Source organism: Lipotes vexillifer, unplaced genomic scaffold (genome assembly GCF_000442215.2).
Source record: "Lipotes vexillifer unplaced genomic scaffold, Lipotes_vexillifer_v1.1 scaffold931, whole genome shotgun sequence".
Taxonomy (NCBI): domain Eukaryota; kingdom Metazoa; phylum Chordata; class Mammalia; order Artiodactyla; family Lipotidae; genus Lipotes; species Lipotes vexillifer.
The window spans coordinates 238,404-253,740 of record NW_006788845.1 but is presented as its reverse complement, the minus strand read 5'-3'; positions in this window follow the sequence as shown (position 1 = coordinate 253,740).

The window sequence follows — 15,337 nt, the reverse complement described above, 5'->3', positions numbered from 1 at the left end:
TTTATATTTTTTGTTTGTGTGTATACAAAGATTTGTATATGTTGATATATATATATATATATATATATATATATATATATATATATATATATAGTCATTTAAATCTCACTGCCTTATGAGGTCAAAATTATTATTATCCCATTGTAGAGACGATGGGAAAGACTCAGAGAGATTAAAAATGACAATAATAACTTGCCCAAGATCACAAAGCTGGTAAATGGCAAAACCAAGTAGGAACCAGCAGGCTGCGTTCCATGGAATTACACCTGCTGGGACCAAGAGAACAAGGCTGTGTGGATGGGTGTTCTGGAGTGTGATCAGAGACTCTCAGGGCTGGAAGAGACCTTGGCATTCATCTGTGGAGATTGGGCAAGACCTGGTGAGAATGCCAGGAGGGCCTTGCAGGGTGAAATCAGGGTCAGATGCTGAAGCTGGGCCTAAAACAAAGCAGCACCTATGGGGCCTTCCCAGGACAGAGCCACCCTTCCCCCAACCCACGTCTTGTCTGTAGAAAAACCTTAACCAAAGAATAAGTTTAGTCAGAGAAGTGAGAAAATGCAGAAGCAAAGGAAAGCAGTCAAACAAGACCAAATAATAATAGTTTAGTCATTAAGCAAAGTCGAGGACCTTTAGTTCCTCCTCAAGAGCTATAGATAATACTCTGAGCCATAGACTTTGGGCTGTTCTGTAGATACTGAAAACCTCACTGAGTGAAAGAAGTTAACTGCATGATGACCATACTATAGCCATGACATAAGCTGCCACAATTCCAAGAACTGGCTGCAGAGAAATGGGAACAAACCGACCCTGGAACTGAAGATTAAATGTACTCTAAACAATTAAGTGGGAAGCTGCCGCACAGCACAGGGCGATCAGCTCCATACTTTGTGACGACCTAGAGGGCTGGGATAGAGAGGGTGGGAGGGAGGCTCAAGAGGGAGGGGATATGCGGATATACGTATACGTATAGCTGATTCACTTTGTTGTACAGCAGAACCTAACACAACATTGTAAAGCAATTATACTCCAATAAAAATATTTTTTTAAATGCTAAAATAAATAAATAAACAATCAAGATGATGCTGATCAGACCCACTGAATTGCTAACTTCAAGATGATTGTCGGAGCTGACTGTGCTGCTCTGCACACAGTGCCCCCTCCCTCTGCATATGCACCCCTGAAACTCCCCTTTAAAAGCTGTTGCCCCATGATCAGCTGGGGGAGTTGGCCTTTGGACACAAGAATGCCTTCTCCCCCAGTTGCCAGCTTCCAAAAAAGAGCAACCTTTCCTTTCTACCAACACCTGCCTCTCTAGTATTGACTTTTGAGTGGTGAACAGCCAGACCTGAGTTCAGTAACAGAACCAGTAGTTTCAAACCAGGTGGGGGAAGATGGAGGGAAATAGAGGGTAGGGCCATCAAACCTCCAATTCTCTTCTTCAATGAGAGTAAGTCCTCTTTTAACTCCTTCACGTGTTAGAGTTCCAAATAAGGTTGTAAAATGCAGTTCCACTACTAAAATCATTCAGAGTTCCAAATAAGGTTCTAAAATGCAGTTCCCCTACTAAAAACAAGCTGAAAACCACTAAACTGTTCCAAGCCTTTTTACTATGAAGATGCTATATTTAACTGTAAAGGCTCAGAGAGGTGAAGTCACTTGCCTAAGCTCACACAGCCTTTCTGTGGTCAAACCAAAACCAGACCACAGGTCTTCTCTCACATCTCCTTTTGGGCCACTGGGAAGATCTTGTAGTAGACAACCAAGACTCCTAAATTCCACAGGAGTTCTGCTGTTGGATTGAAGCTGCCCTTAGCCAAAAAGACTGATAGGCACAAGAAGGATGCCAGGCAAAGAATGAGCAGTGGCCTGGGAGTGAGCACATGAGGTGCCAGTCTCGACTCTGTCCCTACCCACTGTGTGACCTGAAGCAACTCACTTTTCTTCCTTGGGCCCCAGTTTCCCCATCTGTGAAATGAGGGAGTAGGTTGGGTATTCCTACCTTTTTTCCAGCATAGATGTTTTATGAAGCTATGGTTCTGTGATCATAGGAAGGCCAACAAGGAAGAAACTCAGACCAGCAGCAGTGACTCAGCACTCCCTTTCAGCTCTCTCCAGTGGCACCCCACCGCCACCAAAAAATGACAAGAGACATTAAAATACAAAGCAGCTTCAGACAGGGAAGTGGAGCAAAAGTACACAGACCCAGGGCTTCTCTGGTGGTGCAGTGGTTGAGAGTCCGCCTGCCGATGCAGAGGACATGGGTTCGTGTCCCGGTCTGGGAAGATCCCACATGCCGCGGAGCGGCTGGGCCCGTGAGCCATGGCCGCTGAGCCTGCGCGTCCGGAGCCTGTGCTCCACAACGGGAGAGGCCACAACAGTGAGAGGCCCGCGTACTGGGTTCGTGCCCCGGTCCGGGAAGATCCCACATGCCGTGGAGCGGCTGGGCCTGTGAGCCATGGCCGCTGAGCCTGCGCGTCCGGAGCCTGTGCTCCGCAAGGGGAGAGGCCACAACAGTGGGAGGCCCGCGTACTGCAAAAAAAAAAAAAAAAAAGTACACAGACCCAGGCAGGAGGTGTCAGCACCAAAGGAAGTAATTTAATAAGGGCCCACTTGGAAATTATATCACCCCAAATAATATAATAAACCCTAATTTACTCACATTTATCTCCCAGAGTTTTTTGGGGGAAGCATAATCTTTCCTGCTCTGCAGTGATGGATTAGTGCAATGGAAACTCCACTGGAAAATAAAAAAAATACATCTTGTAGTTTCTGACACGTTATTATTCAGTTTATGCTGTATGCCTCCTTCTAGGCTCATTACTCATGTTCACTTTTTCTCTTGTTTTTTCCCCCTTCCCTTCTTAAAAATCAGGGAAGGCAGGGCTGCCAGCACATGGCATCACTCAGCCATTCGCCTGAGCGTAGCCTAGTGTTAGGGACTCCTGGGTTGGACAAAGTATGGTAGGAGAGAGGGGGGGACCTTCAGGAAGATTCTTCAGGGGATGAAGGACATTGCTGGTGGTCTGTGGTGAGATGCTACCTCATCTCTGCCCCCTTTTTCTAGCCTGGAATCAGAGCTGCGCCCACAGTTCTCCACGAACCCAGCTGGCTCCTGTAGTGTGAATGGACACTAAAGCCCTCTAATCTCCAGCTGCCCACCAGGGCTGGCCTCAAATAGCTCTGTCTGAGCTTACTAAGGGACACGGGATAGGAAACTACCTCAAGCAAGTGAGGGGATTTTATCGGAAGGATACAGAGGGAACCAGAGGGCAGGAAGTGCAGCCAGGCCTTGCAAGGAAGCAGAGTAAAGAACCAGGGATGATTTTTGTGTCTTCTGTCGCTTCACATTTTCTTTTCTGTGGCTTCATATTCATATTCTCTCTCCCTCTCTCTCTGCCTCTGTGAATCTAGTTCTAGTGTCTCTCCCTAGACACTGCCTTTCTTTGTTTATAATTCTAACTGGTCCATCCAGGTGCCTGCTTTTCCAGGCACCTGAAGGCAGCAGTCCATAGACCTGCTCTCCCCGGGAAAAGGAAGAAAAGGGGGAAGGCCTGTAGCACCCCGGAAGATGCCAAGCATAATTGCTAATAAGCAGGCGTGACCGAGCCTTAATAATTAAAGTTACCAACTGAGAACTTGTCCTTTTCTGGGTCTAATGGTTATTCAGCATATTAAACATGAAAGGGGTAATCACCTCACATGCACCAGTGCCTATGCAGCCGTCCTGTGTCTCGCCTGCTGACAGTGGGAAGCTGCAGGTAGAGCCCCAAGCAGAATCTGTGGGGTCTCTTTGCCTACCCTGGGGTTCCAGGCACAAAAACCCCATCAGACCACCCCCTGCAAGCTCTGGTCACTGCCTGTGAGAGCTGGCCTCAGCCCAGGTGATATATCTCCATGAGGTCCTGCTCTGCGTCTCAAGGGACTGAGGTCCCCGAGGTCTGAAAGAAGTCAGCTCCCACATCAGGAAAGCCCCTCCAAAGTCCCCTTGCCACCTCTTCTCCACTGACACTACTCCAAGGGGAGGCACTCACACTACCCCTCATCACCACCTGCCTGGTAGACCTCATCCCTTGGGGAATAGGACAGGTCCTGGACATTCAGTGTAAACAGTCCTGGGTAACTCTGTGCGCTGTGTTAGGTCATGCATATGTTTCCTCTTATTTCATACAATTTGTGGGGTTGATTTTGTTATTCCCATTTTGCAGTTCAGGAAGTGTTGGCTCAGAGAAGCTGATGAATTTGTCCAAGATCACACAGCTACAAGAGGAAGTACCAACGTTCAAAGGCAAGTCTACCTTCCCCAAGACCTGTCCTGTTTAGAGAAATCCTCCCAAATGCATTGACCAGACTCCCATTGGCCTGACTCTCCACGTGCCCTGAGAAATTGTTCTGGGCCACAGGGGCGGGGCTGCTGGGACTACTGGCCTCATCTGAGGTGCAATAGAAGAGACTCTTGATGTGGAATTAAAAGACCTGGGGCCCCCAAGTCCCAGTTGTGTTCCTACTAACATTACAACCTTGGGCAAGTTGTTCAACCCTACTCGTGCCTCAGTTTTCTCAATTGAGAAATGGAAAGAATATTTTCTTCTTCACAGAATTTTTAGGAGGGATCAAAAGAGATAGTACATAAGACCTAGAAAGCTGAAAATCGTCATCATTCTTGGCCTTCAGAGACCATCCTGTGATGACCAGCCAACACCATGTATGTGGATAAAAGTGCAAATAGGCCCTCCATACGTTTCTGTGCATATTAGTGATGTGTATAGGTACCCGTGTCTTCCTCTGTCCTGGTGTCTCCTTGCATGTACATGTATGTCTGTGACCCCTCCCATGTACAGATTTCCCAGGAATGGGGAATTCACTGACCAAGATTTGCATCCCACCCTGACTCCAGCAAATTTTTCCAGAGGCAAAATTATGATGTTGTCTTCAGTGGGTCCTCGCCCCTGCTCCTGCTCCTCAGATGCCACAGGTCCCGTTACTCTGGCATACCCCCAGCCCACCCTCCCTGGTCGGTGGCCTCGCTCCAGATCTTTCCAATTCCCCTTCCAAGAGGTACCTAACCTATGGCACTCTCCTCTCAGCTAATATATTTGCATTTTACGGGGTCTTTTAAGCTGTCTCAGACTCTCAAAGGTAGTATGTCTTTGGGAGAATGGGGACAAAATGGCCTGGAGCCCCTCAGAAACACTTTTTTTTTTTTTTTTTTTGGCCACGCCGCGTGGCTTGCAGGATCTTATTCCCCGACCAGGGATTGGACCTGGGCCCCCCGCAGTGAAAGCGCTGAGTCCTAACCACTGAACCGCCAGGGAATTCCCAGAAGCACATTTTTTAATCCCCTCTGCTTGAGCAGACCTGTATCCAAACACAGTAGTCACAGACCAGCCCAGTGGTCTGTGAGCTCAGATGCATTGGTACAGTAAATTACATCATCTTAGAAATGACAGTGTCCGCTCCATGGTTCCTGGGTTTTGGAAAGGTACTGGCCATGGCCCTGGATTACATCAGTTGATAACTGAGTCTTGGACCATGACTGGGCCCTTGGCCCTGTCCAAGGTGCTGATATTTTTCTTGGTTGCTACAGTCCCTCTGTGGGAAAACAATGCCCCCTTGGGCAAGAAGACCCATGAACATGAACCTTCTCAGACAGTGGATAGAGGTGGGAAAGCCACAATCCATATTTTCTTGTTAGCTTCAGTATTTCCCTCTGTGAAATGGGGGTAAGAATAATGACTCACAAGAGGCATTATGAGAATTGTGTCTGATAACATATTGATGCACAGGGTAGACACTCCTTTCTTCTGGAAGATAACTGACCTATATCAACACCCTAGAAATCAATCTCTCAGCTCTCTGTGGGAGCGATTCCACCTCCTCTGTGAAGCTTTTCCTGGCACCTATCCCATCAGCAGGGAAACTAATCAATAGCTTTCCCCTGGGATTCCCACAGTGCAATGCACACACCTCCCTCCCAGCGCTGACTCACTACATTGCATTGTATTTATCCACGTGCTCTTGTGCTCATCTGCCTTCCCCTTTGAACTGGTCCCCAAGGGTGCCTTATTCCTTGGCATGCCCATGCTGCTAGGTACATGAACACATGAGTCCAGCCACACAGAGGACAGTTTTTTTTCTTTGTGTAGAATTTCTCATCCATGCCCCCCATCTGCCCCACTCAGCTTGCCCTGCCCCTGCCTGCTCCAGCCTGTCTGTGCTGAGCCCACTCATCTCCCACCCTCGGAGCCTCAGCCAACCCCACTTGCTCGCACTAAATTTCTCCAAGACACAGTTTCTTCCATCATAAGGTGCAATTGATAATAACCTTGGATAGAACCTCTTGGAGTTATAATTTTCAGTTCATAAACGGCATCCACCATACAGTAGGTGTCACCCCACCCTTTGCACTCTGTGCATTTCTCCTCGATCCTTTTCCTCTCCTAATGCCCCCAGTCCCCACTCCCTTGCCCTGGACATTATGCCTTCCCTGTCAGGATGGGCTAGATCCTCCTAGAAAAATTCCTGGTCAGGCCTCTGCCACCATCCCCTCCACTTCCCCTGCAAACGGGGCAGAGTCTCCTGAGAAGGGGTGCCGATGTTTACAGTGACTTCTGTGCAGGGAGTGGCGTGTCGAAGCTGGCTCCAGGGCAGCCTGAGCCTCCTGGACTCTGGGATTGCCTGGCATGCCCTGACCTTCTCAGCAAGCCACCCACTCAGCCAGGAAGTGCCCCCCTCCAGCCTCTCCCCCTCCATCTCGGCTGCTTCTTGCCACTGCCATGGCCTCTCCTGCCCAAGAGAGCCGTTAACAGCTCCACCCTAGGCCTGGACAGCCTCAGCTCTCTCTCAGCCTCTGGCCTCATCCCTTCGTCTCCCTCTTTCTCTCCCACTTTCCTCCCCCTGTCCCTCCTTCTTATGCAAAATCCCAGTCCTGTTCCTAATGCAGAAATGGAATTATCTACAAGGATTTGAAAGGACAAATGTACAGGGAGCCAAATGGCACCAGGCTTTCCTCTCCTTCCTTGCCTGATAAATTCCTTGCCTGATCCAGCAGTCTTTAAATTAGGTGAATTAACTGTAAGGGAGAGTTCTGCGGGAGGCGGGAGGAGCTGCTTGGGGGAGGCTCTAAGTTCTCCCAGAACAAGCTGATGCTCCAAGGGGGCTGCCCTACCCCTCAGAGGCCAGAGTGCTTCCTGATTCAGTGCCAGCACCACGTGGATCTCTTATTATGCCCAACACTTTACAGCTTGAAGTCTCCTTTTCATCCTCATTATCTCATTTGCTCTTAACAGGACATTACAAAGTATCTATCACAATCCCTATTTTATCAATAATAAAGGAAGCTTAGAAAGTGGTTGACCTAAAGTCACACAGCAGAGCTTGATCCTGGGCAGTCAGGGTGCTCCCATCATTCCCTGCCCTGTCCAGGCTTCCAGCTGCCCATCACACAGGCCACAAAGTCCCCAGGGAGCTGGGAAGGCAGAGAGCCCAGAGCAGAGGCATCCTTGGATGTGCATAACTGAAAGTTTGGGCAGGTAACTCCGTGAGACTTGAGAAGACAAGACATCTTTTCTGTAGAATTCGAAGGCAGCAAGGCCCTAGACTCCCCAGAGAGCATCCTTGGTTTTCCAGGTTCCAATACTAGGGTGGGGCCATAGCCAGCGAAGGATGGCACAGGAGATAAAGCTGCGGTAGGCGATGTTGCTACGGAGGAGGGTGTCTCCATGAGCTCCACCTATAGGTCTTTTCTGATGAAACTTCTGCACAGAAAATGGTCCCTTGGAAGCAGATGGCTGACACAGGATAACAATTCAGTATCTGTGTGGAAACTGAGCCTCAGAGCTGGGAAGTGACTTGTCCAGGGTCAAATGATAAAACTATTAAAAAGACCTTGGAACAGGACCCAGGTCTCCCAACATCCAGTCCTGAATTCTTCCCACAGCACCTTACGTTGGGTCAAACGGCTGAGCTCTGTGGGAGGTGACTGAGCCGGGACCTAGGAGAGACTCTGGAAGATTGAGAAATCCTCTAAATGTGGATATTATTTGTTAAGTTCTTTTAAGTACTCTTTAATTATATAAAATAAAGTATCTTCCAAAATTGCAAGGACCCTTTGTACTTAAATTTACTTGTTAATTATTAAGCATCTATTGCATGCAGGGTGCTATAGAGCAGGTATTATGGGAGACAGGGGAAAAGAAAAAGACATTGTCCAGTCCTCATGAAATATACTCTATCGATGCACATTTATTCATTCCATAAACATTCACTGAGATCCCACTAGGGATGTTAAGATGGTCAACATAGATAAGATCCCTGTCCTCTGGGAGCTTATATTCTGGTGGAGAATCATAGCTTATTAAGCATTTACTACATGCTGGAAACTCTTCTAAGTGCTTTACCTACAGTATCTTGTATAATTTGCACAAGCAGTCTGTGAATGCTCATTTTACAGATAACGAAATTTGAGATCCAGAAAAGTGAAGAAACGTGCCCAAGTTCAGTTACTTCTGAGTTTAAACGACTTAGGATTTGAACCCTGGCAGTGTAACCTAAAAGACTGTACTTTTACCTGCTTTATTACTGCATTTTATTAGTGTGAAAAAGTTCCAAAGAACGTACACCCTCCCAAACGCGGCCGTGCAAACCACTTGCTCCCTAAGCTGACAATGTGCCTGGTCATTAGTCTCCGGGGCCCTAATGAACACCATCACACCATCACTATAATTTATAGGCCTATCATGTTCAAATTTGGATTTGGCCCTCTGTGGTCCTGCTACACTTTACCTCGGTAATGATTTATTGTTTTAATTGAGACTTCACTTAAGCCGAACTCATTGCCACAGCACGAGGGGTTCCAAGCCCCCCAAGTCCAAGGCCAAGGTTGGCCCAAGCCAGCTCTCTCTCCCTGGCTCTTCTGACTATAGCCAGAGAGTAACAGAAAGCTGCAAGCTGTCCCCCGAGGCGGGGGGACCATACTTCCAGCAAGACAAATGGCTTTGTATTCCGTGGAGACGGCCCTGACGCTCAGTGGCCTTTGGGTTAGTGAGTGAGCACATCACCCAGATAGGTCAGCGCTGTCAGGAGGGAGGGTGGGACGGCGTGTGCGTGGGGAGCCCAGGTGGGGAGAGGTGAACCCTGTCACCGCAGGGGAGTGGGCCTGTGACAGCAGTTTAGCAGATCTAATGAGCAGCTCAGCTCCCCCGCGTCAACCCTGACATCTCTGTTTCCCCAGGCAGCAGCACCTGTCCCTCTGCCAGGCTGGGCCCTACCCCCGCCCGTCCCCCTCCCTGGTAGCCAGTGCCAAAGAAGTGGCCGTGTGACAGTGAGATGGAGAGCTAAGGAGAGCAAAATTGGGGGTTGAGCCAGCCCCCCACCTCAGAAAGGCACTTCTGCACAGTTGCATGGGCCTTGGACATGGCAGAGGCCAGAGATGCAGAGTGGAGGCCCCCTTGATAAGCCAACATTACCAAGGACCTACTGTGTGCAGGCCCTGGCCAGTGTGTTTTGGGGATCTGAAAGTGAACAAGACTCAATCCAGTCCTATAAGGGCTCCAGGCTGGTCAAAAGGCAGACCCTGATAGCTACAAACAATCTACCATGGGAGTACAGAGAGAGCCATCACTCCTAGCTCAGAGGCATTGGGAAGTCTTCATGGAGGAAGCAACTCTGAGATAACCGTTGAACAATGGGTAGGGTTTTGACAGGAGAGAGAACCACTGGAGCCAAAGAAGAGAAGCAGGAAAGCAAGGGGGTGTCTGGGGATTCCAGGAAATCAACTTGGCTAAACCATAGGACGCAGGAAGTGTAACTAGAAAGGTAAGCTGGGACCTGGTGATGGGAAGCCTTGGATGCCAGGGGAAGTAATTGTTCTTTTTCAGAAGATACTGAGAATCTATTAAGTTATTTGATTTGGGTAATGACATGGTCAGAACTGGGGGATTGACCAGGAGACTGCAAGAGAGAGGATTATCGGAGAAAGAGCTACTGGACTTTACTACTCCCTAGGCAGGGAGCAGAAAACAGAAAGAGGAGTATATCACCTAGGGTTAGGTATGGCCGAATATAACAGAAACCCAGGATAAAGTGTTTGTCCCTAAAAGAAGTCTAGAGGAGGCCAGCCCAGGGTTGACATGGCAGCTCCAGATACACCGTGGACCCAGGTTCCTTCTGTTCCTGTTCTAACATCCTAGCATATGGCTTCCATTCCCAAGGTCACTTCATGGACCAAAATAGCTGCTGAAGATTCTGCCGTTGTTTCTACATTTTAGACAACAAGAGGAGGGAAACGGGAGAAGGCAAAAAATCTCTCTCTGAGCCAGCTCCCTTTAAAGAACCCTCACACTTTCTCTTACGTGATTTCCCCTTACATCTCGTTGACCAGAACGCAAAGGGGGGTGGGAAATGGAGTCTTTTAGCTGGACCCGCTGTGCCCTGAATACATTCAGGATTTATCGCTAGGGAGAAAGGGGAGATGGCTACTGGAGGCCAAGCAGTAGTCTCTGGCACAGGGAATCTGGCACAGCAATACTTCTGAGACTGTTAGAGCAGGGGCCTGGGAAGACACCGAGCCCAGGGGCAAAATAGAGGAATCCAGAGAAAGAGGAGGTTTGGGAGTGAAGACAGACCCTGGTTCCAATGCTAGGGGAAAGACATCTGCTGGGGGGGTCCCTGCTCTACCAGCAGCCAGGGACTCCCACTGGCCTCCGACCTTTCTTGGGGTCAAGCCTTGGAGAAAACCCTCAGCGACAGAGGGTGAGTGGAGATGAGGGGATGGAAACGAAGCTTGGGAGGACCAGAATCCCTTGTCCAGAGATGACAGGGGAGAAGCATAGACTCTGCCTCATCAAGTGGGGGTGGGCACCTGGCACAGGCTGATACCACGTGGCTCCAAGAAGAAACCAGGTAAAAAGGCCTCAGGACAGAGTCACGGATGGAGGCAAATACAGTGCACGGGCTGGGAGGCTAACTCCAGGAAGCCTTCCCTGGAGGAAACTGCCACACGGGGTGCTCCCCTGCCTGGCAATGAGGCCACCAATCAAGCTGAACAAATTCTCCTGTCTCAGGACACCAGGCCGGCCTGCCAGGACTTGGCTTCTGGACTCAGCCACACCCCACATGACATCTCTGTGGGAGAGCTGGAGACATGGGGAAGGGGAGGCCTGGATAGCTGTTTTCAATCTCCTCTCCCCTCCCTCACTCCAGCAAAGCATGTGGGGCCCACAGGTTGAATGCCTTCTAGCAAGCGTGTGTCCTTTGTGTACAAATGAGCGCAATGAGCATTGCCCTTTCGTCCGCTCCCATTAGGATCGGCTACTTCTTTTTCCAGATGATCTCTCACCTTGAAATATTTCTGTTCACCCCAACAGTTTGTCTCGCAACATAAATCTCTGGGTTTCCCCAAATGTCTAACATACGGATGAGAAACAGATTTCTTTTCACCATCCAGTGCCAATAAATTCTTAGTCTCTATCTGAAATGCTGTGTTGAGAAGGGCTCTGAGGACCCTTCTTGACTCCGTGGGAAAAAGTGCTATAATCTAGTTTGATGTCTGCCATGGGAAAGCGAGGAAGGATAGTGAAGCAAACTCCAGCTAACTGCCATCCTGGTGGAGCACTTAATAAGTGTTTAGTAAACTAATGCATGAGTTACAGTGGGTCAGTCAAAGGGACAGTCGTCCCTTCTCTCTCTAACTGCCTCCCCCAACCTGGGTCTGGAATGACCACCTATTGTGTCATCCCAAACCATAGTCAGGTGTCTAGGCAGAAGGACTATTTTGGGCTATTAAGTGCAGGGTTCTTGACAGGCAGCTCACCTTTGTCTCTCTGAGAGATTTTCTTCCTGCAACGAGGGCTCTGATACCATGGCCCAGAATTCCATGGCAGTCTAGGGGAGGCCTGAGGCCAGAAACGGTTGTTACAGGAAGGGGCAGCCAGGCCCCTGTTCCCTGAGACTCTAAGCGGAGTAAGGCAGCTCTCAGCAGCCCAAATCTTGAGGGTTTATGAAGAAGCCCCAGCTAGGGGGATCCAAGCTCCATGCCTAGATCCACTTGGCAGGGCTATTAGAAGGGGTCACCATTGTTTCCTCCCATCCTCTCCTAGCAGCTACCCAGACAGGCCTCTCAGCTGTCAGGGTGCTGTTCCCCAGCTTTACGGAGCTTCTCTGCACCCCCATCCCAATCACCCCACACTCCCCTACCCCTGTCCAGGCAGAGCGCAGCCTCTCGCTCCACCAGGCAGGCTGGCGTGCTCTGCCTTAACTCTCCTGAGCCCTCCGAAGTTAGCCAGCTAACGAGAACAGATCTGACAGAGCAGGATTACCCCCTCGGAGGGAGCCGACTGATTGTGTTTACTCCCAAACCTGGCCCTATTTAGTGGTCTGTGTGCATCATTAATCTTCTTCCACAATCCGTTCCCCATCTGCTCGCACTTTTTAATGAACTGCCACTTGTCGCACTCAATAAAATCAGCACTTTGCGAGAATTTCAGCAACGATGGATGGATGGCAGGGAAGGCAAGAGGCAGCCAGAGCAGGCGATGGGGAAGAATGAGGGAAAAACCAGGGGGAGCTGGGCAAGGAGGCGGCGATAGAGATATCCTCGCGGGTTCAGGAACAGTGTCCGATCTGCATGGGCAAATGAATCACAGCACGCCTGGTGATCTGGGCAGCCTTGCCCCCAGGCGAGGCACTAATAACCACATCAGACCGGGGGCCCCGGCAATTCTTACACTACACCATGTCAGGCTGGGTTTGATCGAAGCCAGCCTGCTTTACACAATTATTTTCCTGGTCGTGAATGCCGCAGGAAGCATGGGGATGCAGTTTTCCAAATGTGGCTGCCAGCTCTGGGGATTCATCTGATACCAGACTATTACCTCCTGATTACTTGACTTGGCAGTCAACCCACTCCGAGCCGTGAATCAACAGCAGGAAGGGTGCATGGGGAAGCTGAGGCTTCAGGCTGCACTTTTTCAATCACATGTCAGAGGTGTGATGAGGGTTCCATCCAGGGCTCCTAGAATGGGGAAGGGCGGTGGGGAAGGGTGAAGATGGGGGTCCCTGCTCTACTTGGGAATCTCAGGGCTAGAGAGGCCAACCACGGGGGTCATCTAGTTTGAGGCTCAAGAAGAAAACCAGGGCTAAAGAGGCGAAGGGACTTGCCCAAGGTCACTGCCTCAGTCCCCTGTGGTTACTCTAACAAACTACCAAAAACAGATGCCTGAGAAACAACAGACATTTATTTCTCACAGTTCTGGAGGCTGGGAATTCCAAGATCAAAGTTTCAGCAGATTTGGTGTCTGGTGAGGGCCTATTCCTGGTTCGTAGATGGCCATTTTTTCTTTGTGTCCTTGCATGGCTGAAGGAGCAAGGGAGCTCTCTGGGGTCTCTTTTATAAGGGCACTAATCCCATTCATGAGGGCTCCACCTGCATGACCTAGTCACCTCCCCACCCACCAAAGGCTACACCTTCTAATACCATCACATGGGGCATTAGTATTTAACATGTTGAGCATTTAGAATTGGGGAGTGACCCAAATATTAAGTCTATGGCAGTCTCACAGTGACTGTCAGCATGTGGACCATTTGGGTAGGGCTGTAGCCCAGGGCTGACCTTCTCTCTCATGGGGAGTAAGGGCTGGAAGTCAGGCTCTGCCTTCTTGGGGACCCCTTCCCTCCAGATCAGAAGCCCTGATACCCTCTTCCCAAAGGCTCTAGTTTCTGGACAGATGCAGAGCAGGGCAGGGAGGGATTGGGATCTAGAAGCAGTCTTGGCCTCATAAGCCTTATGTGCCCACCAAGTCGATGGCTGCTGCTCTCTCAGTCTAGGCCAAGGAGCTCCTGCCTTAGGGTTTGGTCAGTCAGTGGGTCTAGGCACAAGTGTGAACACCTGTCACACTGAGAGGTGCTGACAAACAGGCCATATGTACGGCCTGCCTGCAGCTCAAGGGGCCTTGGGCCTACAGTTCAGGGGGTTTCCCACCAGGACTCTGGCTAGCCCCTCCCTGACAAATAGGATTCTGCTCCTGGGGCCCGCAAACGATGCACGGTTCTGCACCCCTCACCACTAGGCTGTCAGCTCCATCAGGCAGGGTCTCGAAGTGTCCTATTCATACATTATCCCCGGCATCCAAAACAGAGCCTACTAGGTGCCCAACAAATATGTACTGAATAAGCAGATGACTGGATGAATGAAATGAAGGTCCAGAACCACCTCACTTTGCATGTCATCTGTCTCTGGGGCCTTAGAGGCTCCTTCCTCCTCTCTCATCTCCTTGGTCTCTCTGAGGCTGCCCACATGACCCTCTCAATACTGAGTGCTGAGCTGGAGTGGGCCAGAGCCTAGCAGGTCCAACCCTGAAGGTGCATCCTTCCCCTGAGCCCAGCCCTCCCCAGGACCATTTTCTCCCAAGCCTCACCCACTAGTGCTCCCCAGGCCCCCCTCACTCAAGGCTGAGCTACCAGGAGTGTGAAAGGAAGATGATCCTACTCACAGCATTTGCTCCAGTCCTCAGAGTCACCCTAGCCTGGCCGACTCTGCACAGCCCTGTTCCTGCTCCAGCTGCCCCCCTTCTTCAACTTGGGCACTCTGGGCTCAGAAGGTGTGTCCACCCCCAGATTTTGCCCACACCTGTGAAAGGAAGTACCACTTGAGGCAGAGCCCCTTGAAAATCACAACTGCAAGGGGACAGAAAGGAAAGTCAGAGTTCCAACTTCCCATTTGCGGAAATGTAGTGAATGACCAGGGACCAGTGGCTTCCTCCTCCAACCCCAACCCTGGGGACATTAGAGGAGCAAGAGGCAGAAACACAGGCAAGAAAGTAAGAGTGAACATGAGACGGACGGAGAGACCTCCACGTTGCCTTGGGAAGGAGACCTCTGCCCACCCTGTCATCACCATGGGGCAGAAAACAGCAGAGCAAGCCCGGGGTGGGCTGTCGTAGAGTTTCATCCAGGTGGAGCTTGAGAGCCCCCCCCCCCACACACACACACCATAAAGATTAGGATTAAAACTTAAGGCAGTTCCCTGGGGGTCAGGGTCACCTAATAGAGAAGGGGACGGTTGTGGTCCATGGGCAGTGATTGGACACTGGCTGTACTACCAGGGTTCTGCATATTGATGTGCACTTATTCATCCCCCCACCTCAAATACCCTAAACTCACCTGGAGAGGCACCAGGTGGGGCCCGGAATTCATCTGCTCCCCCCTCAGTATGTGTAACAGCCAAGATGGCTGACACCTCTAGAGGACATCAGTTCACAGAGGAAAATAATAAAATATCTGAGGAATGCAACCCTTATTTCTTAAAAAAAAAAAAAAAAAAAAAAAAAAAAAAAAAACAAAA